At 46.2% G+C, this 26,859-nt stretch overlaps 1 protein-coding gene across 8 annotated transcripts in view; it reads left to right on the forward strand.

The window, feature by feature from the left end:
* The first annotated feature begins 9,302 nt into the window (after positions 1-9,302).
* The window catches only part of PPP1R17 (protein phosphatase 1 regulatory subunit 17), a 47,096-nt gene continuing 29,539 nt past the window's right edge, over positions 9,303-26,859 (forward strand). For 3 of the 8 annotated variants that reach the window (XM_039525363.1, XM_039525361.1, XM_039525359.1), the window contains exons 1-3: positions 9,303-9,437; positions 10,452-10,643; positions 11,209-11,350. The gene's annotated coding sequence lies outside the window, so the exon portion shown is untranslated. Of the gene's footprint in view, positions 9,438-10,021; positions 10,389-10,451; positions 10,644-11,208; positions 11,351-20,014; positions 20,099-26,859 lie in introns of those variants that run through there. The other 5 variants (XM_039525360.1, XM_039525355.1, XM_039525356.1 and 2 more) reach the window with 5 other exon arrangements.

The raw sequence follows: 26,859 nt of genomic DNA on the forward strand, positions 1-26,859 counted from the left end.
GCATCGTGTCTCCAGTGGGGCCCCTGAGCCCCGCCCCGCTCAGAGCTGCGTGGTGAGGGGACGGGGCTGGGAGCTCCGGGCTGAACTCAGCTCCCTCCACTCGGCGTGGAGCTCGCAGCCCCGCCCCCTCACCTCGCGGCTTTGAGTGGGACGGAGCTCAGGCCCCGCTGGAGACCCGCTGCGGCTGTTCAGCGAGGCGCTGAGACTCCAGGCGAGGAGGGAGCCGGGGGTAAGAGGCTGGGGCCGGGGGGGTTGGCTAAGGAGCAGGGAGTCCTGGGGACAGTCAGGGTACAGGGTGGGGGCAGAGGTTGGGGGAGCGGTCCGGGGGCAGGGAATGGGGGGTTGGATTCTGGGTGTTCTGGGTGGGGTGGATAGGTTCAGGGCCGCCGGGCGGGGGGCAAGAGGGGCAATTTGCCCTGGGCCCCACAGGGGCCCCCATGAGAGTTTTTTGGGGCCCCTGGAACGGGGTCCTTCACTCGCTCTGGGGGGCCCGGAAAACTCTCGCAGGGCCGGGCGCAGCAGCTTCTTCACTCCCGGTCTTCGCTGGTGGGGGGGTCCTTCCGCTCCGGGACGGAAGGACCCCCCCCCCCACTGGCGAATTACCGCCGAAGCGGGACCCGCCGCCGACGTGCAGCCCGGTCTTTGGCCGCCGAAGTGCCCCGAAGGCCTGCGGTGGGGACGCGCCCCCCCCCCCGCCGCTGCCGAATTACCGCCGAAGACCGGGCTGCACTTCGTCGGCGGGTCCCGCTTCGGCGGTAATTCGGTGGCGGGGGGTCCCCGCCGCGGGTCTTCGGGGCACTTTGGCAGCGGGTCCCGGAAATGTTAATATTCCCTTTTGATCTCTAAATCAATAGTTATAGTGACAGACAGGAACTGTCTTTTTAGGGGTAGCATCTATTAGTATTACTTCTAACAATATAGGTTTGCATTTCAAAGTTCTAGCCTATTTAGCATGAATGGCCCTAATTATCATTCGCATACCTTTCTAACATGACTTTAAAGGTGGCCTTTGGGTCATTCAGCCTGCAAGCTGTTTAACCCTTTCTAGCCATGCATCACAACCATCATTACCAGGAGGCATTGGAGATGGATTGGTCATGTGCTTCAGATGGAAACGGATTCCTTCACCAGAATAGCAATAAGATGGACAGCTGAGGGCAAGTGAAAATGAGGTTGCCCGAAAACAACATGGCAAAGAGCTTTGGAAGCTGAGCTGAAAAACCTGGGGCACAGCTGGGAAACCATTGAAAGACTTGCCAGAAAAGACAGGAGTGGAGGAGCTTCGTCACTACCCTAAACACCAGAGGCATAATGGGCACCAACTAGCTAACTAACTAATAAGAAAGTTGAAGTCAAGCCCTACATTTTAAAACATTCTTACAAGTGATTAAATGTTTCCAAGAAAGCTGATGGCATTTTGGGCTGTATAAGTAGGGGGCATTGCCAGCAGCTAGAGGGACGTGATCATTCCCCTCTATCCAACATTAGTGAGGTCTCATCTGGAGTACTGTGTCCAGTTTTGGGCCCCACACTACAAGAAGGATGTGGGAAAATTGGAAAAAGTCCAGTGGAGGGCAACAAAAATGATTAGGGGGCATGACTTATGAGGTGAAGCTGAGAGAACTGGGATTATTCTGTCTGCAGAAGTGAAGAATGAGGGGGGATTTGATAGCTGCTTTCAACTACCTGAAAGGGGGTTCCAAAGAGGATGGAGCTAGACTGTTCTCAGTGGTACCAGATGACAGAACAAGGAGTAATGGTCTCAAGTGACAGTAGGGGAGGTTTAGGTTGGATATTAGGAAAAACTTTTTCACTCAGAGAGTGGTGAAGCACTGGAATGGGTTACCTAGGGAGTTGGTGGAATCTCCTCCCTTAGATGTTTTTAAGGTCAGGCTTGACAAAGCCCTGACTGGGATGATTTAGTTGGGGATTGGCTCTGCTTTGAGCAGGGGGTTGGACTAGATGACCTCCTGAGGTCCCTTCCAACACTGATATTCTATGATTCTATGACTAAGGAGAAGGTGACACCCTTTATGTGCATGTGTATGTGTGGGTGTATGGGGGTCAGGTCAGGAGAGAGAGGGGAGTAGAAATAATAGTGCTTGTGGGGACTAAAGATAGAGGAATTCAGGGGTTCCAGGTAAGCATGGAGTTAGTCATGCAAGTCAGCAATGGAGCTATAAACTGCCAGCGAGCCATACGACAGAGAGTGGGAAACTCAGTCAGCACCAGGGCTTTCCATCACCAGTAATGGGATTCACTTTAAAAAAAAATTTAAAAAGCAAAATAACACCCAAGTTCTTGACATCAAGGACCAAAACTATCAGATTGAGGGTAACTGTTAGTAAGTCACAGAAAGGAGACTATTTGTTACTCTTTCAGCTCTAGAACCCACAGTTCTTCTTCACTGCCCTGAGGATTTGGGGTACCCCCGACATTTATCGAAGCCCTTCCTGCAAGCTGTTCCTTTGAGGGTTTTCACCCAAGTACTGTCCGGCTGGACCTTGCTTAATTGGTGTGATATCAAGGCATGATGAGCTAATGGGCATCTTCCAGCTCTGACATTTAGAATTTGATGATAGCATGTCTTCTGCATCTTCTGCCACCCATCATTAAGCACCCGGCCATGTCCTGTCTTAACAAATCTGCCACACAGCAGATGGTTCCTGCTAAAACCAGCCCTACTGAATGGCCCTTCCATTCCCCACACATGGGGATGGTAATGGTGGGGAAGAACTCACACACTCAGGTGGAAAATTTATGCAGCAGCAGCTGTGGATTTCTGGCCCTGCCACATCCAAGAGACCTCTACAAATAGGTACATGGGAAATATTCCCCTAATGTGTGTTCTCCTCTGAGCCAGGTGTCTCTTCAGTTTCTATAAAGCCGGGGGCTCAGCATCAGGACTCCTGGGCGCTATTCCTAAGTGTCTGTCATTCATTGTGGGACCTCGGGGAAGTCAGTTTACCCTCCCTTTGCCTCAGTTTCCCTAGCTGTAAAATTGGTTTAATAGTCCTGCCCAACCCCACAATGGGGAGGAAGGCAGGATTCAGTCATTGATGAGTGGTACAGGCTCAGGGATTGAAAAGTACTTTGGGGATTATTACAAAACAAAGTACTTGTAAAATATATCAGCTGGTGAAAGGCCATATTTTTGATGATCCAACACCTCTTATAAAGTTACCTGGAATTTCCCAAGTCCTTTGAACAGGGAGGAAACACTTCAGCCACAACAAGTTGCTTTAAAAATATTTTAATTACTTGAAAATTGGGATTCCAAGCAAAGGTAACGCTACCATGAGATTCATGGGACCCAGTGACATTTCACTGCCTTGCTGGTCTAGAAGCAGCAGCAAGAACTGGGGAATATCAGCACATGGTGAGATGGGAGCTGTGCTGGTTACTACCACACCACATCATTTCACATCAGATCAAATTGTTTTCTGGGGCTCGGGTAGGCAGTGGTGTAAGAGGGGGATGTCTATATTATTAGCCCCATTTTACAAACGGAGACACTGAGCCTTGGTCTACACTACGAGTTTAGGTCGAATTTAGCAGTGTTAGATCGATTTAACCCTGCATCCGTCCACATGATGAAGCCATTTTTGTTGACCTAAAGGGCTCTTAAAATTGATTTTTGTACTCCTCCCGATGAGGGGATTAACACTGAAATCGACCTTGCAGGGTTGAATTTGGGGTAGTGTGGACACAATTCGATGGTATTGGCCTCCAGGCGCTATCTCAGAGTGCTCCATTGTGACCGCTCTGGACAGCGCTCTCAACTCAGATGCACTGGCCAGGTAGACAGGAAAAGCCCCGGGAACTTTTGAATTTCATTTCCTGTTTGAACCAGCGTGGCGAGCTCATCAGCATAGGTGACCATGCAGAGCTCATCAGCACAGGTGACCATGCAGTCCCAGAATCGCAAAAGAGCTCCAGCATGGATCGAACGGGAGGTACTGGATCTGATCGCTGTATGGGGAGAGGAATCCATGCTATCCGAATGCCGTTCCAAAAGATGAAATGCCAAAACATTTGGGAAAATCTCCAAGGACATGAAGGACAGAGGCTATAACAGGGACCCGCAGCTGTTTTGTTTTTTTTTAAATTTTAGTGCCATGTGAAACTTAAGGAGCTCAGGTAAGCCTACCAAAGAATCAGAGAGGCAAATGGCAGCTTTGGGTCAGAGCCCCAGGCATGCCGCTTCTATGATGAGCTGCATGCCATTCTAGGGAGTGCCCCTACAACTATCCCACCCATGTGCGTGGACTCCATCAATGGATTCTCATGCAACAGGGATGCAGATTTTGGGGACTAGGAAGATGAAGAGGAGGAGGAGGTTGAAGATAGCGTACAGCAAGAAAGCGGAGAAACCGTTTTCCCCAACAGCCAGGAACTATTTATCACCCTTGAGCCAGCAGCCTCCCAATCCACCCAAGGCGGGCTCCCAGACCTTGAAGGCGGAGAAGGGACCTCTGGTGAGTGCACCTTTGTAAATATAATACCTGGTTTAAAAGCAAGCGTGTTTAATGATTAATTTGCCCTGAAGACTTGGGATGTATTCGCGGCCAGTACAGCTACTGGAAAAGTCTGTAAACATGTCTGGGGATGGAGCAAAAATCCTCCAGGAACATCTAATGAAGCTCTCCTAGAACTACTTCCAAAGCCTTTGCAAAAGGTTTCTGGGGAGGGCAGCCTTATTCCATCCTCCATGGTAGGACACTTTACCATGCCAGACCAGTAGCACATAGTCTGGAATCATTGCATAAAAAGCATGGCAGCGTATGGTCCCAGTGTTTGCTGGCATTCAAGCAACATCCATTCTTTATCTCGCTGTGTTGTCCTCAGGACAGTGATATCATTCATGGTCACCTGGTTGAAATAGGGGAATTTTATTAAGGGGACATTCAGGGGTGGCCATTCCTACTGGGCTGTTTGCCTGTGGCTGAACAGAAATCAGCCCCGCTGTTAGCCATGCGGTGGGGGGGAGGGGTGAAGCAATCATCCCAGAGAATTGTGGGGGGGGAGGGGTTAGTTGGGTTTGTGCTGCACGTTAACCCAAAAACTGCAGCCCCTCCTTTTAAATGGCCAACCCAATGGGTGCTTGGTATGGGAAATGAGGGTGCTGCTGTTTGAAACCATTCCCACATGTTATGAAGGTTAAAGAAGCTAGAAGACTGTGGCTTACCATGTCTGCCTGCAAGCCGAATTCTGTTGCCCGCCGGCCCTGCATGTGTGATCTCTCACACCAAACCGGCAGGCCCTCAATATAAGAGGCTATGTAATGTTAACAGCTTGGTTCACCATGAAAGAGTCTATCCATTGTTCTCTAAAATGTGTCTTTTTAAATACTACTCTCCCCTTTTTTTCCTCCCGCAGCTGCAAATGTTTCAACGATCCCCCTATCATCTCCATCCCAAAGGCTAGTGAAGATTAGAAGGCGAAAAAAATGTCCTCCCACACTGAAAGAGCCCAGCAGAATGCGTGGAGGCAGACAATGTCAGAGTGCAGGAAAGCACAAAATGAACACGAGGACAGGAGGGCTGTGCGAGAGGACAGTTAGTGGGAGCAAGAAGAGTGGTGGCGGGATCAAGATGATAGGTGGCATCAGCGTGATGAGAGGAAGCAAGAAGCAATGCTGAGGGTACTGGAGGATCAAACTGATATGCTCCAGCGTATGTCTGAGGTTCAGGAAAGGCAGCACGAGCACAGACCGCCACTGCAGCCCCTGTGTAACCAACTGCCCTCTCCCCAAGTTCCAGAGCCTCCTCACCCAGATGCCCGAGAATGTGGTGTGGGAGCCTCTGGGCACCCAACCACTCCACCCCAGAGGACTGCCCAACCAACAGAAAGCTGGCATTCAATAAGTTTTGAAGTGCAGTGTGGCCTTGTCCTTCCCTCCTCCCTTCTTCCCCCACCCCACCCAGGCGACCTTGGCAGTTATCCCCCCATTTGTGTGACAAATTAATAAAGAATGCATGAATTTGAAACAACAACTTTATTGCCTCTGCAAGCGGTGATCAAAGGGAGGGGGAGGATGGTTGGCTTACAGGGAAGTAGAGTGAACAAAGGGGGGCAGGTTTTCATCAAGGAGAAACAAACAGAACTTTCACACCATAGCCTGGCCAGTCATGAAACTGGTTTTCAAAGCTTCTCTGATGTGCAGCGCTTCCTGCTGTGCTCTTCTAACTGCCCTGGTGTCTGGCTGCATGTAATCAGCAGACAGGCGATTTGCCTAAACTTCCCATCCCACCATAAAGGTCTCCCACTTACTCTCACAGATATTGGGGAGCACCCAGCAAGCAGTAATAACGATGGGAATATTGGTTTCGCTGAGGTCTAACCAAGTCAGTAAACTGTGCCAGCACACTTCTAAATGTCCAAATGCACATTCTACCACCATTCTGCACTTGCTCAGCCTATAGTTGAACAGCTCCTGACTACTGCACAGGGTGCCTATGTATGGCTTCATGAGCCATGGCATTAAGGGGTAGGCTGGGTCCCCAAGGATAACTATAGGCATTTCAACATCCCCAATGGTTATTTTCTGGTCTGGAAAGTAAGTCCCTTGCTGCAGCTGTTCACACAGACCAGAGTTCCAAAAGATGCGAGCGTCATGTACCTTTCCCAGGTATCCCATGTTGATGGTGGTGAAACATCCCTTGTGATCCACCAGTGCTTGCTGCACCATTGAAAAGTACCCCTTTCGGTTTATGTACTGGCTGCCATGGTGCTCCGGTCCCAAGATAGGGATATGCGTTCTGACTATGGCCCCACCATAGTTAGGGAATCCCATTGCAGCAAAGCCATCCACTATGACCTGCACATTTCCCAGAGTTACTATCCTTGATAGCAGCAGGTCAGTGATCACATTGGCTACTTGGATCACGGCAGCCCCCACAGCAGATTTGCCCACTCCAAATTGATTCCCGACTGACCGGTAGCTGTCTAGCGTTGCAATCTTCCAGAGGGCTATCGCCACTTGCTTCTCTACTGTGAGGGCTGCTCTCATCTTGGTATTCTTGTGGTTCAGGGCAGGGGAAAGCAAGTCACAAAGTTCCATGAAAGTGCCCTTACGCATGCGAAAGTTTTGGAGCCACTGGGAATCATCCCAGACCTGCAACACTATGCGGTCCCACCAGTCTGTGCTTGTTTCCCGTCCCCAGAATCGGCGTTCCACAGCATAAACCTGCCCTATTACCACCATGATGTCCAATTTTCCAGGGCCTGTGCTTTGAGAGAAGTCTGTGTCCATGTCTTCATCACTCTCATCACTGGGCTGCCGTCGCCTCCTCGCCTGCTTTTGAAGTTTCTGGTGCTGCATACACTGCAGGATAATGCAGTGCTCATAACTGCCGCCGTGATCTGAGCGGGCACCATGCTTGCTGTGGTATGGAGTCTTCAGGAGAGCAGGAGAGAAGAGTGGCAGCAGAAGCGGTCATTTGATGATGACAGTTTGCAGTTCTACTGCACCATCTGTTGCCAGCAGCACCCAGGACACAACAGCGGTGGCTGAGCTGAGCGGGCTGCATGCTTGCCGTGGTATGGCGTCTTCACAGAAAAAAGACATGAAACAATTGTCTGCCATTGCTCTCACAGTGGGAGGGGCGACTGATGACATAGTTTACAGGGTTGGCTTACAGGGAATTAAAATCAATAAAGGCAGCGGGTTTGCATCAAGGAGAAACACACACAACTGTCACACCAAAACCTGGCCACTCATGAAACTGGTTTTCAAAGCCTCTGTGATGCGTAGCGCCTTGCTGTGCTCTTCTAATCGCAAACACCCTAGTCAGCAAACAGTGCCAGCGAGCTTTTAAACATCCAAAGGCACATTCTACTACCATTCTGCACTTGCTCAGCCTATAGTTGAACTGCTCCTTACTACTGTCCAGGCTTCATGACCCATGGGCGCAAGGCATAGGCTAGGATAGGTGCGACCGTGCGGCGCTGCCGCCTGGGAGAGCAGCCTGAGGCAGAAGCCTTCAGCTTGCATGATATTCTAGGCAGGACTGAATCTCCATGAGACAAAACTTAAAGAAGAGAATGACCTGGAGTCATTCCCATTTATGTCCAGGCACCCCTGGCAGACCTCACCAAGGTCTGCCAGGAGCACCCAGGAGATGACGACACTGTCTGCTGCCGAAGGCAAGGAGCTGTTGCCTTGCAGCAATGCAGTACCGTGTCTACCAGCAGCACCCAGGAGACGTACGGTGACGGTGAGCTGAGCGGGGTCCATGCTTGCCATGGTATGTCATCTGCATGGGTAACCTAGGAAAAAAGGTGAGAAACAATTGTTTGCCATTGCTTTCACGGAGGGAGGGAGAGAGGGCGGGAAGGAGGGGGGCCTGACGACATGTACCCAAAACCACCTGTGACAATGTTTTTGCCCCATCAGGCATTGGGAGCTCAAACCAGAATTCCAATGGGCAGCGGAGACCACAGGAACTGTGGGATAGTGTCAAAGTTAGAATCAAGACTCACAATTTGTCAGACCACTCTGTTTTTATTAGCGCAGCGCTCCGCCAATAACATTCAGATAATGTGAGTGGCCATGCAAGACCCAAACAGTCTTATTTATACAGATAAAAGAGCGGGAATTAAACAAAGGGACAAAGAGAGAAAAACAGCAAAATTCACCTGGGGCATAGCATGCATATCCTACTTCCTTACTAACTCCTATCGATCTAAGGCTAATGCTTCACCAATTGCCCTTAAACGGTGCAATTGTTCTATGTTAATGTCTGTATTCCTGACACCTGGACTCCAGCATTCCAGCGATTTTCCTTAAAGGTACAGACAGCATTTCTTTAATCCTATCTATTTTTGTAATATAATTCATTCTACTTTCACAATAGCTACCCACAGTGCACCGCTCTGAAAGTTGATGCTAGCCTTGATACTGTGGACGCACACTGCCGACTTAATGCGCTTAGTGGGGACACACACAATCGACTGTATAAAAATCATTTTCTAAAAAAATCGACTTCTATAAAATCGACCTAATTTCGTAGTGTAGACATACCCTGAGACTGATTCAGCCAAGATCATGCAGAGCCAGGAAAATCCAGGAATCCTAATCCCCAAATCCATGCTCTATTCTCTAGACAACACTGCCTCCTCTGAGTCTTCTGTTTCTTGTTCTGAAATCAATAATCTGTGAAGGGGCCTGGGACACCACACAGAGTTGCCTGGGGAAATCAGAAGCAGATGAGACCAACCTAGCCCTGAGTGAGCTCATCATAAAAAATGATGCAACCATACTGTGATGTCAGCAGCTTGTGTCCAGTTGATGTCTTAGCAGTTGCATAACATTCTGTCCTTAGAGTGCCTGGGAAAGCTGCCATGACTGCACTCAGCAACCAGATTGGGATCTGCAGGGGCAAAGGAGAGTGATTAGAAACAGCAGAGAAAGGAAGTCAGAGACCTAGGAATGGGTGAGGAAGGGTGTGGAAAATACAGAAAGATAAAGGAAAACAGGAGTAATAAGAGGTGGAAGGGGAGCAACAAGGGAAAGGCGGTACAATGAAGGCCAAGATAAGGGTAGTGACAATGAGCGAGGAACTATAAGACTAGATGTGGGATAGACAAGGGAGATGTGAACACATGTAACACCCTTCTGCCAGGTGGTTAATAGCTGCAAGAAGGGCTGAGTTCAGTAAGGTCCCTCATGACAAATAATTAACCCAGCTTGAGCCTCCCCCCACCCAGAAACCTGAACTCACTCCCTGGATGCCCTTAGTAGGCAGAACTTCCCCACTCACAAGCACTGTAGGAATGGATAAAGTCAAGAACATTTGTATTACGGGAAAGGGAACACAACTGTAAATTTGAGAAAACACAGCATCAGAATTTATATGAAGAAAGAGATCAAAATGCAACCCTCTTCCAGTAACTTTGGCAGCTGTCTGCCTAACTCCCTTCCCACCTGCCAGTAAGACTGTCCCACAGTTGAGTTTCTTACCTGCACTACCTCATCTAGCCACCAAACATCACTCACGGTTTGAATCAGCAAGTAGCCCTCGTATTTCCTTGCACATGTCTCTTTGGTCCCCAGGGAGTTGCTTTGCTGGTGCCAGTTGACGGGCCACCATTTAACCCAGTTTATTACTTCAAGTTTATTGAGGCACAGGGGAGGCAAACTTCATTGGAATCCCCTTAAATCTGTTGCTGTTCTCTGTGATGATTCTCAGAGCAATATTACCTGTCCACACTCTCGTGCTACAAAGTCACCTTAGAAGATAACTGAGAACAATTAGAATTCCTTCCAGGAGAGATCCCAAATCTCTGAAAACAAATTCTTCACTAGTTGTCTGGGAACCCACAATCTGCCAGAATCCAATTTCATGGATAGTTATAGTGACTCCACAAGTGCCACTAGAGGAATTGTGAGTAGGTAGCCTATGCAAATTAAACTCTTTATGGCAACACTTTTCCCTTTTCACCATCAGTGAGTGTGGAGAGATCTTTTGTCTCTGGCAGTAAGGGGTTACACGTAGACAAGAGGATAAACGAAAGGGGGGCAAAGGATGACTGAGGCGTGACAAGCAGAGATGATAAGAGTCACGCACCAAGAACAGAGGTAGGACAGAACAATGAGAAAGAAGCTATGGTGAGGGAGAAGAACTGCTGGCAGGAGACAGGTAAAGCTGAAGTTGGGACCTGTTGTGTCTTGGGCATTATTTGTGTCCAATAGTAGTGACCTGATTGGGGTTTCCTGTCTTTCCCAAGAGTTAGTCTGCCAGGGAAGGGAAGGAACAAGGGACTATCGGCCACTGCTGCTGGGAAGGCACCAGCGTTCCACAAAGCACTTGATGCAAAGAAGAGCTCCACAATGGCTCCCGGTGAACCACCCTGGTCAGAAGGGGTGTGTCTACACTGCAATAAAACACACATGGCTGGCCCATGTCAGCTGACTCGGGCTGGGAGGGCACAGGCTGCGGGCTATAAAATTGCAGTGTAGGCGTTCGGGCTCAGCCTGCATACCTACACCGCAATTTTACAGCCCCACACCCTGAGCCCCACAAATCACCACAGGCCAGCCGCGGGTGTTTTATTGCAGTGTAGTCATAACCAAGGAGGTTGCAGAGTTTGGTAGGAGCCTGGGCATTGGGCCAGTTGCTTCCTAATGTGCTGAATCCCTTTGTAGTCACTTTTCTGCAGCTATTCTCTATCTAGTTAACTCTTGTCCTTTTTCTATTTCCTCAGGATGCTGGATCCACTGGCTTTACATCCCGTTGGTCCTGTTCTAAGCACTCCCTTCTGTGCCCCGCATTGCAGATCACACACAGGCTGAAACTCCTGAGCTCAGTGAAAGCCTGGAGAGTCTCTAAATGAATTTCAGGCTAAGGTGCTGTGGTCATAGTGTGAAATAGCAGCGAATCTGATAATGGGGGTAGTAATTGAGTTTCTTGAATGGGTGGTGCCAGGGAAGGGCAGGAATATGGTTTCTGCATGGCTGTAAAAGAGGGTACGTCTACACTACCCGCCGGATCAGGTAGCTATCTATCTATTGGGGATAGATTTATCATGTGTAGTGTAGACGCTATAAATCGATCCCTGATCACTCTCCCATTGACTGCTGAACTCCAGCAGTGTGAGAGGCGGAAGCAAAGTCAACGGGGGAGCCACGGCCCTCGATCCAGCGCTGCGAGGATGCGACATAAGTAATTTTAATTCAATCTATGATACGTTGACTTCAGCTACGCTATTCTCATAACTGAACTTGCGTATCTTAGATTGATCCCCCACCCCACCCCTGTGTAGACCAGGCCTTAGGAGTTACCTTGGCTTCTCTGCTGCTTCACAGAGCTAAATACTCCCATTTCCATTCTGGAGCCAGGAGTGATGTGCCACATCTCAGAGGTGGGGAAAAGTTCCAATCTTTCTCAACTCGGTGCCACCGGATAGATAACTAAGTGCAAACAACTTAGGGTCTGTCTACATTGCAATTAAAAACCCGCAGCTGGTCTGCGGAAGTTGACCCATGCTCATGGGGCTCAGGCTAAGGAGTTGTTTAATTGTGGTGTAGACCTTTGGGCTCAGGCTGCAGTCTGGGCTCTTGGACCCTGCCCCTCAGGGGGTCCCAGAGCTTGGGTTCCAGCCCAAGCCTGAAGTCTACACCACAATTAAACAGCCCCTTAGTCTGAGCCCCACAAGCCCAAGTCAGCTGGCATGGGCCAGGCATGGGTTTTTTAATTATAGTGTTGATATACCCTAAAGAACAGCATAGGTGAATTTACAAACCTCTCAAGAGGATTTAATGTGCAGTTTGACTCTTAAATATCACTGTAAAAATTGCACCATCTGAGTCAATAAACCTGCTCCTTGTGTGAGTGTAGAGCCAGATCAGCTGACTTTAATATCTTAAAATAAATTGTAATGCTTTTTACTCCTATTAGCACTCCAATACAGCTAAGAGGCTGAGCCAGTTTCCAGTCCTTATCCATCAGCAACAGCACTGTTGACAAAACTCCAGTTAGTTATACATGTGCAAAGTCACTGAAGGCAACAGGACTCCACAGGTGACACTGAGGCCCATCTCCTCAAAGGATTTGGAAAGACTCCATTGACTTTAGAGGGCTCTGAATCAGACCCCAAAGTCATAATTTGGCCTGCAGAGTCTTTATTACTGCTCATGATGCATAGGAAGGAAAATGTCACCTTGTCTTTCAGAGCCCAGGTTGAATTTGCAGGCTGGCAGTTAGGAATATTAACTTTTTATTGTGAACGGCATACTTTAAATCTGGAACCCCGCAATACCATTTTTACAGAGTCACTTTCCAGCCTAGACCAGTACTTTAACAGCTTTGATTAGAATCATCAGAAAAGCACATACAGAAGGGGGGCATACCGTTGGCAAATTTTTTACATGAGTAAGGCAAACAGGATTTGGCCTTGTGACTAAATTTGCAGCATATACATTCTCTTCTGATTTGCAAAGGGTTTTGTTCCCTCATGGTTCTTGAAATGGGAGGACGAGACTAAATAAAACTTGCTTGGCTTTGCTAGATTATATTTATGTAATGAGAACAGAGTCCTATTCAACTCATTTCTCAATAGCCACTTGCCAGAAGGACTGAATTGCATTTTCTAATCTTTGATGTTAATTTCATGGCACTGAGGGATAAAAAGGGAACTCTATAGTCTTTTTTGGTGTTTAATATTACAAAAGAAAGGTTGCTTTCACATGTATCTGCAAAACGTCCTGCTATTAACATTCATTGTTCTGCAGTTTCATTATCGATGAACAGAAAACATAGCAACGAATGGGCATTTAATTAAACTGCAGGCAAAGGAGCTACTTCATGCAGCCACATGTGTTAGGAGGCTGCTTGAAATGGAATAGCCATTGTCATGGAAATTCACCAGGAATTTATCATTGAATTTCAGGTCCACAAGCACTTTTTCCCTCCATACATTTTATTCTAGCATTGTCTGTTTCACATGCCCTAAGCTGTTACCTTTCACAGTATTGTTATAAAATGTAACCTTTCCCTACAAAGGTTACAGTTATTTAGCCAAAAACAGTTGTGTAACCCTCTCAGAGAACATCTGAATCATTGTTATAAAGGTAAAAAAAAATCAAAGTGGGCTTTATCCTGTGGATGTTTTATTTGACCCTGCATACATACTTGAAATGTGAAGAGCTAGGGTTAGTTATATTGAGCATGAGTAGTTTGTGTACTCTGGCAAAGCTCTCATTCTAATGAATGTCACTTCCTCAGAGCTGCTGTTCTAGCAGGGCTGCTTAAAATGCTGGGATACCCACAGCAAGCCAATACATGCTCAATCAGAATTTTGCCATCGGCTTCAGTGGGGGAAGGATTTCACCTACGGTGACATGCAGGCTTACAATCCAGACGAGTGTGTCATCCCTGCCCTGTGTCCTGGGGTGCCTAGCAATGCCTTGCTGCTCCTTCAACCAGGACTGCTCACAAATAGCCACCAGCATATAGGTCACTCCCAGATGCGTTTGTGTAACTGCAGCTGCCAGTTGCATCCTGGCTCTTACCAGCCTTGGTTATACGGCAGGGTGACCCCAACACAGTCCCTGTCCCAGACTTTCCCCCAGAAATGTATCTCCTGTACTCTCCAGCCCTCTCTGACAGTCCAGAAATATTAAGCTCACTCTTCCTTTAGGGCAGTGGTTCCCAAATGGGTTCGTGAATCCCTGGGGGTTCGCAAAATGTTACAGGGGGTTCTTGGGAAAAAGTTCCCTAATGGCGTATAGAGCCTGTCCCTAGGGACCCCGGGCAGCACGGGGCCAGCAGCCCGGAGCCCCTGGACTTCTAAGAGCTAAGCAGATCAATGCAAATATATCTGGCACACTGAGAGGATTTAAACTTCAAGACTCCTTATAAGAAATGGAAAGGGTTGTTTCCTTTTGTCTTCTCAGGTGCAGAGAATGTGATGGGCAGGGGGAGAGAGAGAGAGGTGCTTTGGGGTATCTGCCTCTCCTTTTTATAGTTTCAGTCCCCACTTGAAAAACATTTCCAGCTGAAAACCAAGAGACAAAGAATCTGTGTGGAAGGATGTTCCCTGTGTTAGGATATAGATATTCAGGCCTGTCTGCAAAGGCCTATACTTTAAGAATTTAGGTGTATTTTTATCACTTAGCTAGTTAAAAAGGGGTAAAAGAAATGCAAACAAAACATGGTACTTAATTAAAATCCTATTAGGGTTCCAAAAGTATAAAAGAAAAAATCAAAATCACTGTCTGCTGGTATAAGGGCCTTCTCTTACTGTGACAGTCTGAGGCCTTGTTCTTAGGCTAAGGCCTTCAGCTAAGTAGCAGAGGCAGCCATAAACTGGAAAGTGTATGGTCACATCCTTGCATTCCATACTAGTCACATTGGAATAAGGTGCTATTGGGCTGTTAGAAATACAATCCTGTCCTGATATTCTTATCACCTCCAGAGAAAGGGAAGAGTCTAGAAAATGTAAAAGAAAACTTAGTTTAATAGCATCTTGTCTGGCAAGAACTCACTTATCAATAGCTGGGATGTGAAATCCTCATTTCTGTATTGTTCTATCACTGTAATCTCTACTTCCCTATTGTTTGTCTGTATAATCACTGTCTGGTTCTGTAATTGTTTCTGTCTGCTGTATAATTAATTTTGTTGGGTGTAAACCATTTAAGGTGGTGGGATATAATTGGTTAAATAATCATGTTACAATATGTTAGGACTGGTTAGTTAAATTTCAGTAAAATGATTGGTTAAGGTATAGCTAAGCAAAAGTCAAGTTTTACTATATAGTCTGCAGTCAATCAGGAAGTAAGTGGGGGAATGGGAACAGGGAATGGGGATGGGGAAATGGGAACAGGGAATGGGGACAGGGACACAGGCAAGGCTCTGTGGTATCAAAGCTGGGAAAGGAGACACTAAGGAAGGAAATTAAAATCATGCTTGCTGAAAGTTCACCCCAATAAACATCAAATTGTTTGCACCTTCGGACTCCGGGTATTGTTGCTCTCTGTTCATGCGAGAAAAACAAGGAAAGTAAGAGGGTAAAAAAATAAGCCCCCTAACATCCTGCTGGAGTTTTATTCCACCTGTTTGAGTCTCTTTTGTTTTCCCTTCCTGCTTGATGACTCTGTTTACTGCTTATTAAGCAAATTAAACACATTCCTTTGTTTAGGCCAGACCTGTTTGCTGACTTCAGCTTGGCAGGGCTGTGGGGTTTGAAACATGTGTTGTTAACATCATACAAGGGAGTCATATAACTTCACATACAATGTTGCCACTCATAGTTTATCAGCACAATACTGACCAGCAGATTATGAGTTTTCAAACGATACCTTACCATGTATACCTAGGACAAAGATTATTACAATAGAGCAGGGGTCAGCAACCTTTCAGAAGTGCTGTGCCGAGTCTTCATTTATTCACTCTAATTTAAGGTTTCGCGTGCCAGTAATACATTTTAACATTTTTAGAAGGTCTCTTTCTATAAGTCTATAATATATAACTAAACTAAACCATTGTTGTATGTAAAGTAAATAAGGTTTTTAAAATGTTTAAGCAGCTTAATTTAAAATTAAATTAAAATGCAGAGCTCCCTGGACCAGTGGCCAGGACCCGGGCAGTGTGAGTGCCACTGAAAATCAGCTCGCGTGCCGTCTTTGGCTCACGGGCCATAGGTTGCCTACCCCTGCAATAGAGTATAGAGTGTGAATACAGGGGTGTATTATGGCACACCCACTACATAGTAATTGTACTGGAAACCACAGATTCCATATAGTATTTTTATTTGCCATTACTGATAGTGATGTCAGCAGCTCAGTGGGTGTAAGCCCATGTGCAAATCTTTTCTTTGGTTCTTCATCCACATTTCTTTTGTGAAGCAAAACATTGAATATTATATAGCTCTAGGGAGGGATCATAATAAACTGTAATGCGCTTGCATTGGGACAGGTGTCTAGTGGGTTGCCTTCAAACTGGGCTGAGCTGTATTGAAATTATACTGAAGCTGATAAGCCTGGAAAAGATAAAGAAAGAAGTGGTTCTGTGGTAGAATTTTCAGAAGCATTCAGCGTTTGCCTTACTGCGCCCACTGAAATGAATGTTTTATTGGTAACTTCAGTGGGACCAGAGCTAGGCCAGTGTTCGTTGCTTTTGAAAAATCCCATGCTATAAGTTTTTATCTTTTAAACCTCTTATGTCATGTCATTTGTTTAACGCCTCTGTACAGCCAGCAGTGATGGAGAGATGATCTCCAGAGGAGTTCAGGCTTCTGAGCCTATTACCAAGAAACAGTTTGCTTAGAGCAGGGATTATGCAAGAGCTCTTACAACAGTTCCTTCCCCAGTCAAATGTCCCTTCAGGTCACACTTACAGCAGGCTTGTGGAGATCATCAGATCTGAAATTCAGAAGAACTAGTGAGACTGTGGGGTAAAAGCAGTGCAAAAAATAGTATATACCTATTGGCCATTGCTTGCCTTTTGGTAGCATGAGACTCATTGTATATGCCTTAAACTTCTGTATTTCACTTAAAATAATATTTGGTCCAACATTAAGACCTGCCACAAAGAATGCATCAGTCCGCATTTAGCATCATCTGGCATACAGCGTCTGTTCTCCTAAGAGAATTCTCAGACATTCTTTATGTTTGTGGTATAACTTGACAGGACTACTGAGGAGCAGGTGTGGCATTTCTCCCCCCTCCCCCTTCCATACACTGTGGTTTGTCTCACAACTTTTTTAGAAATTTGGGGAGTCCATTTTAAGGCTGAGTTTCTGTGCTGTGCCTCACAGGAGGTGAGATGTGGGCCAGGGAGCAGGAAGGCACGGATGGCCTTATACCACCTTTGCAGTCCCAGATTCTAGGCGAGGCCAGGGTGCTGCCCAGATCCTACTGCAGTTTAAATCTCCAGGGGTGCAGTGTTCTGGTGACATGCAGCTACATCGAGCCTACTCTGAGACTGGCCCTCCCACTCCTGGACACACTCCTCCTATGCTGCTATGCCAGATGTTGGCAAAGTGTGGCTCTGCCAACCCTCTTATAGCCAGACAATCCCTTTACTCGGGCTTTTTCCCAAGTGTTGCTCTAAGTAACGGTGCCCTTGCAACGTTGCCGATGGGCCGCTCTGCATCCCACAAGAGCTGAAGCAGTGTGCTCCAGCAACATCCCTTCCCTCTCACTGTGTAGGGGAGTAGCATAGGGCTCTTTGCCAGCCTTACAACAGCAAGGGAATCCCTTTACTTAACAGGTATTCCCAGAGGGCCATTCTGCACCCTTTATGAAACCTTTTTCCAGCCAGGGCAATATAAGAAGGCCACAGGAGGGGACAGAATCGTGGCTTTAACTTCCCAAGGAGTGTTCAGCAGTATGAGCAGAGAATCAAGCAAAAATGCAAAATCCCATCCCTTTAAATGTGCCGTAAGAAGCAAGATCGGAAGATGTCTGACTTGAGTACAGATGCATTAGTCAGAACATTTTAGGTCTGTTTTTCACCTTTATTATATCTACTTAATTGAGCAATTGAAATGCCTCTGTTAAAGATCCCCAATGCTAAAAAATTAACATTCATCCACAGCTTTAAATTAGCAAAGACCATGTGGCTTACACTTCTAATCTATTGTAGCCTATAGGACTGACCTGCTTGCTTGCATACATATATCTTTTCTTATAGTTTAAGTATTTGGTTTATTGTAATAGGTTTATAGATTTATATTAAAGTAAGTTTGGCTGTAATGCAGGAGACCTACAGGCCATATCCTGTATGTTAAGCTAAAGCAAAGTTGGCATATCTATATTAAGACCTTTTACTCAGAAAGCAAAGTTCACCTATAGCTTGTTATCTAAATAGATAAGTACCTACGCCTATGACCTTTTATTTAGACCAATAGACAATGGAGAATGGCATGGGGGGAGGGGTTCAATGTTGTACGCACAGACTTAACAAGTACACCACAACAGACTGATGTGTGTACATACCTGTCATCAATATGCACATACATATTAGCCTATGGGGTAACTATACCCTAACATTTCTGTGGGTGAGGAATGAAATTTGGGCATAGGAGGAAGGATTTCCGGCACTTTGCCCTCTAAAAGAGGTGACCACCTCAACAGAGTATTCCAGTTCTTACTTGACTCCATTCTCACTTTACTCCATCTCCATTCTCACTTTACTCTTACTTCCTCCACTCTATCTATTCTATGATGACTGCTACTATCAGTAGGCTATACTTGTTCTTCTTAAACTTTAAGTTTCAAGGGAACTAGGCTAAGCTTGGTCTCCCTACGTTTTATTCTTAGTTTGTTTATTAGGTTTTAACTGCAGTTTAAGTTAGTCAAGTAAACCCTAGTCAGCTTTGATAGCTCTTAGCATTTTCTAAGCACTGCATCCCTCACTCAAGAATTGAGAAACCTGAACCACAAAGCTGTTCCTGTGTCCCTTACCAAGGTTATCAAGGAAGGGCGTGAGTATATTAACCAAAGCTTTTCGAATATAATACTATATTATCATATGTATCTTTTGAATAGCAGTAATGCAATTGTAACTTTGTACAAGGCCGTCCAGAGGGCTGGGAGGGGCAAGTGGAGCAATTTACCCCGGGCCCACGAGAATTTAGTATTCTATAATATTGCAACTTTTATTTATGGAAGGGGCCCCTGAAATTGCTTTGCTCGAGGCCCCCTGAATCCTCTGGGCGGCCCTGACTTTGTAACTCTGGGTATTTTACCATTTACTTACTATTATTAATTTTAATAAAATGTCTTTAAGGCTATATCTGTCTCAGTGTGAGCTTCCTGTCATACCCTCAAGGGTCCTTTACAAATTCTGTGGAGCCTGATTCAGGACAAGAACTTTTATCTACTGATCAAACAGATTGGCTAGCCTAAAGCCCATACTAATTAATATTGATATAATAATTATTAATATTATTAATGAAATCAAATAAAATTAAATAAATAAACTAAATTCCCATATTATCCAAATTAATATTATCAGTACACCCTAAATCAGGCTACACTATAGCCCAGCCCAATGTCCAGTTTAAAGAGAGCAATGTTCTGTTGGTGCTAGTAGAGGGGCTAAAACCAGCATGACTAAACAGAAAATAATACCAGGGCAGTAGGTTTTTTTAAAAAGCCTTCCCTAAGAACCTAAACAGATCAGAATAGAAACTACGACCCTGATCCTCCTCCCATTGAAGTCAATGGCAAAACTCCCAGTTGGGTAACCACTAGGAAATGGTAACCAGAAGTAAAAATGGCAATGAAATGACAGCAAGAGTAAATAGCCCATGTTTCAAGGAAAACAGTACAATTATTCAAACTAGCATACACTGCTATTATAACTGGGCCAAGAAAGCTGTGTTTTTAATTTGCAAAAAAATGTATAATCCAGGTTTGCTAAACCAGAACCAGAGGTGAGTTGGTTCCACATTCTTTTAGGGTTTTTTCCCCTAACCCATAACCACCAAAGTTAGTGAAGGTGGAATTTTAAAAAAAGTGGGTTTGCCCCATCTTTAATTACCATGTTTTGTTTTTTTCCTACAGCACCACAGGGTTTGCACTTTGCATCAGTGTTGAAAGACCACGGACCAAATTCATCCCTGATGTAACTACATTAACTTCAGTGAAGTAAGATGACTTTGGTCTGAGGTCATTACCCTCATGAGCTTACAATCTAGGGCCTCGATCCTGAAAGTTGCTCCCCCCACATATGAACACTCCCCTGTGCACAGATCCCCAGTTAAGTCATTGGCACTCTGCCCACACACAGGGTTCTGCCCTGCAGACCAGCTCACAGAACAAGGGCTGAAGTTAGTGAATGACAGCAGAAAAAGTAGTATGAAGATGGCATGTGTGACTGCACTCTTTCTAGATCAGTACTTCTCAAACTTTTCCAGGATCCATTAATCTATTGCAGTTTCTTACTATAACCTACCTAACTTTGAGGGATTGCACAAGAAATCCTGGCTAGTTTGGGATGCTGGAACCCTTCCGAATCAGAGCTTTTATTGCTTTGTAAAATCAAAGGCAGATATATTTTGCATAACCCAAGAAGTGGAGGAGAAATAAAAATAAGACTGTTATCTCTTCCTCCAGAAAGGAAGGATGATCTTGGAAGGCAACTGAACAGGGATTCAGGACACTGGGCTTCAATACGCAGCTCTGCCTGCCACAGACTGTGTAACCTTAGGCAAGTCAATCTCTCTGTGGGTACAACAACATATGGATAAGCAAACATTACTCACGTTACTAACTCAGGCTCTCAGACCTTGGGCTCCAGGCTGAGAAATTGCAATGTAGATGTTTGGACTCAGACTGGAGCCCAAGCTTTGGGATCCTCCCACCTCACAGGGTCCTAGAGCTCAGACTCCAGTCTGAGCCCAAATATCTACACAGCAATTTTTCAGCCCACAGTCTGAGCACTGCAAGCCTGAGTCAGCTAATCTGGACCAGCCATGGGCTTGTTATCACTGTGTAGATGTACCCTGTGCCTCAGTTCCCCATCTGTAAAATGGGAATAACAATTTTGTCTTGTCTATTTAGATTGAACCTTCTTCAGTGCAGAGATGATCTCTTACTAGGTGTTTCTGCAGTGACTAGCACAATGGGGCACTGATTTCAGCTGGGGCCTTTGGGTACTACCATAATACACATACTTACTGAGGACTGGGGATTTTCAAAGAAGCCTATGCACAAAACTGAAAAAAATTCCCATTGAATTTCAGTGGGAGTTAGTTCCTAATTCTCTGGCTTAAGCTCCTTTGAAAATCCCATCCTGTTCCTTCTATTGGTTTCATGCCTTAGACTTAAAGCATTGTGGTCCATGTCAATCCATTCTGGTTTCACTGATACTTTCAGCATAACATTTTCTGTATAACACATATGTTCACGTACTCTTTGTTGTGATTCTTCACAGATGCATGGGCTACAGCCACTCCTTCTCTTTTTATTTTCTTGGTTTTAGGCAAAGACATACCCAGGGAAAGGCTGGAGTTTGCTATTGAAGCTTTGCTTCTAGTTTGAGAGAGAAGCACATTTTGGTATTCAGTGTGGTTTCTTACTTTCATGCATGTAATTTTCATCCAGGTAGCTCCGTGAGCAGTATTCTTCCTAGGCTTGCACTCTGGTAAAACAAAGCCAACAGTACACATCGTATTAGAAGACAAATATCAGAGGAGTTTTAGAAACTTATTTTTAACTAGAAATGAATAGTCTATAATTTTATTTAAAAAATATAGAATTAAATGTGCATAACCAGAAAATCCTGCAATACATCTCATTTAGAATGCTTTACAAGAAGAACCCAGTGTGTTGAAATAAAGGTAAAAAAGGACAATTCAATGCCTAATCCCACCGCAGTAATTTATTAGGGAGAGGGAGCAGGAATGAAAGAGGAGTTGAAGATGTCAGGGAAGTTGCTCCAGGAAGACAGAGAAAGGCATGGAAACAGGGAAGGCAGCAAAGGGGCCTGGACCAGATGAGAACTCCCCTTTGACTCCATGTCATATAGGACCTCTACATTTGAGGTAGAATATGAGCTGCAGGGGTCAGAGGTCTTCTGCTCCTGCTTTGCAAAGAGTCATTATCCTGATCTCTCTGGAGAACAGATTTCCATTACCATCTGCCATTTAGTGGATTTTTACATCTGTCTTTCCCTAGGCAGAATAAAAACTGACCCAAGGAAATATAAATGGAGCTGGATGGAAATCATAGGATTTAGGAATCCCAAACTCATTTGAGAACCTTTTCCTGTAATTTGGAGCTATGTATTTTTCAAGGGTGATTGCTCTGGGAGCTTCAGGGAGGCCTGTGCTTTGTGTCAGGGATAGGAGAAATTCCTCAAACTGTGAGGCTGACACAAATGCATGCCCTGCACACTATATATGTAGCGGGCAAAATTCTTCTCAATTACTTTTTCATCCCCATTGACTTCAACTGGGGTGCCCAGGTATAAAACAGTAGACTTAGGTCCACTCTATCTATATTTTCCTTGGGATTTTTCCTTCCCCCGTCCATTTCTTTTCTCATAGGGCTAGACTGTGCATCACCCTAGAAATGGCTCCAGAAGGCAGCATGCCTCAAAAAACACGCCTCTGAGACACAGGTCCCTCCCTGCTTCCTCTTTGCTCTGGGAGGCAGGAGGGAATGATAGTTTTCCTGCTGGCCTGTGCATCCCCTGCAATGGCTTAGCCCTGGTCCAGCGTTAGATCGACATAAGGCAGCTTACATCCATCTAATGCTGTGAGCATCTACACTAAAATGTAGCTCCCACTGAAGTAACTTGCCCATTACTCTGACTTAACTCCATCTCCGTGAGAGGTGTAGCAATTAAGTTGACGTAGTTAGGTCGACACAGTATCAGCGTAGGCACTGTGTTGCTTACATCAACTCTTGCTGCCTTTCAGAAGTGGATCAGTGAGTGGGAGGCTTTGCGGCGGGGAGAGGCGGGGAACTTGGCTGCCAGTGGGTGCTGAGTACCCACTAATTTTTTTCCATGGGTACTCCAGCCCTGGAGCACCCACGGAGTCAGCACCTTTGGTCTGTGCAGTGATATATGGGATAAATACCAGCATTTGGGCTCTCTACAGAAGTAAGTGCATGAAATTCTATGCCCTGTATTATATAGGTCAGACTACGCTATCTGGCCTTAGAACCTATGCGTGAGTCAGACAACCATGGAGTCGCTTTTAAAATCAGAAAAGAATCCACCAGGAGCTAATGTCTTCCCCTCAGTTATTGACTAGCTCTGTCATACACAATTGACTGCAATGGTTTGCAGTTATTTAAGGCCCTCCACCTATAATGCAGATTTTACTTCCAGGCTATAGTGCCTCCACAGGGCTTACCATAACCTGGCAGCTTACTGTGATTCTTTTCTGCCTCAGCACCATACAGTAAGGCTGTCCCGAAGAGCTGACTTGGAAACTCCATTTGCCTCTCCAGACTGAGTTGTGCTTTGCCAGTCTTTCAAGTCTCTTCTGTAGCCCTGCTAACATTTGCCGGGGCAGTGGGGAGTTCAGAGGTATGTCCACACTGCAGTTAGACACCCATTGCTGGGCCAGCTGACTTGGGCTTGTGGGGCTCAGGCTAAGGCAGGGCCACCCAGAGGATTCAGGGGGCCTGGGGCAAAGCAATTTTGGGGGCCCCTTCCATAAAAAAAGTTGCAATACTATAGTCTCGTGGGGGCCCCTGCAGAGCCCGGGGCAAATTGCCCCACTTGCCCCCCCTGGCAGCCCTGGGCTAAGTAACTGTTTAACTGTGGAACAGACGTTTGGGCTTGGGCTGCAACCCAAGCTCTGGGATCCTCCCACCTTGCAGGGTCCTACAGCCCGGGGTCCAGCCAGAGCCCAAATGTCTACACTGCAATTAAACAGCCCCTTAGCCCCACGAGCCTCAGTCAGCTGGCATGGGCTAGCTGTGGGTTTTTAATTGCAGTGTAGACGTACCCAGAGACTGCTCAGGCCTCAGTGGCTTCACTCAGCTTCATAACCGACACAGATGGTCTGTCTGCTAGGCAAATATACTTTATTTCAGAACATGGCAAAGATTTTCCTAAAGTCAAGCTCCTATTTTTGAAGATCTGGCCCTATATGCCTTGCTGCAGTGATCAAATCAATTGGTATTCTTATAGAAATGCAAAAGAAAATAGAGAAATATCATCATTTCTGTGAAAGTTAGGCATCTCGGGCACGGAATCTTGTCTATCACATCCTGAATGTTTTTGAATAGCAAAGATGCTATGAAGTTTAACACCAGGTAAAAATTAAATACATCACTTCTAGTTGATGAAAGGCCTCATTATAGTCATTGATCTACTAGGTGCTGATTGCCTTTTACTACCACATCAAACCATCCTGACAGCAGTCACCTAAACTATAAGATGAATCATAGTTTATTACCTAGAGAAAATTTTCAAAAGTGCTTAAGTGACTTAGGAGCCTACATTTCACTAAAGTTAATAGATTTAATCTTTTCAATGCCTAAATCACTCCTAAGTCACACAGGCACTTTTGAAAATTTTGCCCCATGCCATAAATTGATAAGATTTCTGTCTGCAATCAGACTTGTACTACTATAGCCTCTGATCATATTTCAGCAGAATGTCACCATTTGGATGAAAGACCATGATGGGAAACATTGTTTCGGACGTTAAAGTGTTTGGTTTGGTTTTACACTACTCACATGTCCACATTTGGAATAAAATATAACAGACAACTCTCCTATGTAGGGTGACCAGACATCCCGATTTTATCGGGACTGTCCCAATATTTGCTTGTTTGTCCCACGTCCCGACCGATGTTTGGTCGGGACAATGGACAAACAAGCAATTTTGCCCTCTGCTCCCATGCCCTGACTCCATCCCCTCCTTCCCCCACTGGATCCCTCCCCAAATCCCCGCCCTCAGCCCTGCCCCTCACTGCCCCATTGGATCCCTCCCCAAATCCCTGCCTCCTCCCCAGGCATGCTGCATTCCTCCTCCTTCCCAGGCTTGCGCTGATCAGCTGTATGGCAGCGCAAGCGCTGGAGGGAGGCCCGGGGGACGCAGGGGAGCACGGGGTGAGTGAGTCCGGCCTGGCCCCGAGCGCAGGCAGGAGGGCAGGGCAGTACCTGCAGGGGCAGCCCCGGGTCTGACCTGGGGAAGCGGCTCCCTGTACGTGCCCACGGATGGGGGTTAGAGGGAAGCAGCTGCCCGCGCAGGGCCTCCGACGGGGACTTCACTTCCTGCCACGTGGAGGCAGCGGCAGCCCCGTTCGTTCCCCTGTGGGACCCGAGCGGGACGGGGGGGCTGGGGCCTGCTGCCCCCAGCTCATCTATCTGCTATTTAATGTGTTAACACTGTCTGGAGTGGCTGTGAGTGCCTACCTCAGGGCAGACTGTCAAAAAACAGGGCAGACACCGCAAACTGGTAGTGTGTTCTATAATTAGATTTCACCAAGCCAAACGACTGTGAATGCCTGGATCACTGTAACAGTCTTACCATGGAGTCACAGACAGGCCCCTTAGGCTCTTCGTCTATGTTGTCAGCCAGACAAACTGGACTTCATGTAAATGGTCACTTACACCAAGCATCGCACAATATTCGGGTTGCTTCCACTCCCAAGAGACCAGTCACTTATTCCAGATCAATTGGTACCCCAGATCTTACACCAAAGACAATCCCTTTAGCCAGTCCTGTAAGAAACTGTCTAAAGGTTTATTAACTAAGAAAAATAAATGAGTTATTTACAAGTTAAAGCAGCAAACATATGCACATAAATTAGTTATCATCTAAATCCTAACAGTGACGGAGTTGTGTGCTCTGTCAGTTCAAAGTGTCCTTCAGGGCAGACCCATTGGAATCTCTGGTCAGAGTTCAAACAGCAGCGAGAGATGGAAAATTTTCCTGTGGCTTTGTTTTATTTCCTTCATTCAGCTTCCAAGTCCACAGGACGAGTTTCCTTGCACGTAGCATTTCCCAGGTGCGATAACCAATTTTTCGTATTGCTATATTCCTTGATGGCTCATCTGATTTTGATGGGCCGGGGAGCAGAGGTGCTGGAACAATTTTTATAATGGGGGTGCTGAAAACCATTGACCCAAACTGTAAACCCTGTATATGATGGAAACCACTTCAAGACAGGGGGTGCGGCAGCACCTCCCACACCCTTAGTTCCAGCACGTATGCCGGGGGCGGGAACAGATTCTAGTGCCTGGTTTCACAAGTTCAAAGAAACATTTTCAAAGGTCTAAAGCAAAATGTACATATTTTCTTATAACAGAGAATACTGACGTTATAAGTGAGATTCATGCAAGCAGCAATTTACAAGCATTTCATAAAGTCTAAACACTAAATACATTCTTATCAGACTAATACCTATTCCAGGGGTCGGCAACCTTTCAGAAGTGGTGTGCCGAGTCTTCATTTGTTCACGCTAATTTAAGGTTTCGCATGCCAGCAATTCATTTTAACATTTTTAGAAGGTCTCTCTCTGTCTATATTATATAACTAAACTATTGTCGTATGTAAAGTAAAAAAAGGTTTTCAAAATGTTTAAGAAGCTTCATTTTAAATTAAATGAAAATGCTGATCTTACGCCGCCGGCCCACTCAGTCCGCTGCCAGCCTGGGGTCCCGGCCCTGCCCACATAGAGTGGGTACCTACCTTCTCCCTGATTCGAGCCCATTCTCTTCCTCTCTCTCTGCACTGAGCATAGGGCTGGGAATGTGGGGCGGGGAGGGCGGTGCAGGAGCTCCCATTTGGTGCTCAGGGTGAGGGTGGGGATGTGGGGAGTGCAAGAGTCAGGGCATGGGGTGTGTGGGGACTGGGTGTGTGTGAGAAGGGTGCAGGAGCCAGGGCAGAGGGCTGGGGGCATGTGAAGGGGGTGCAGGAGTCAGGGCATGGGGTTATG

The sequence above is a fragment of the Mauremys reevesii genome, linkage group 2 (assembly GCF_016161935.1).
Source record: "Mauremys reevesii isolate NIE-2019 linkage group 2, ASM1616193v1, whole genome shotgun sequence".
Taxonomy (NCBI): Eukaryota; Metazoa; Chordata; order Testudines; family Geoemydidae; genus Mauremys; species Mauremys reevesii.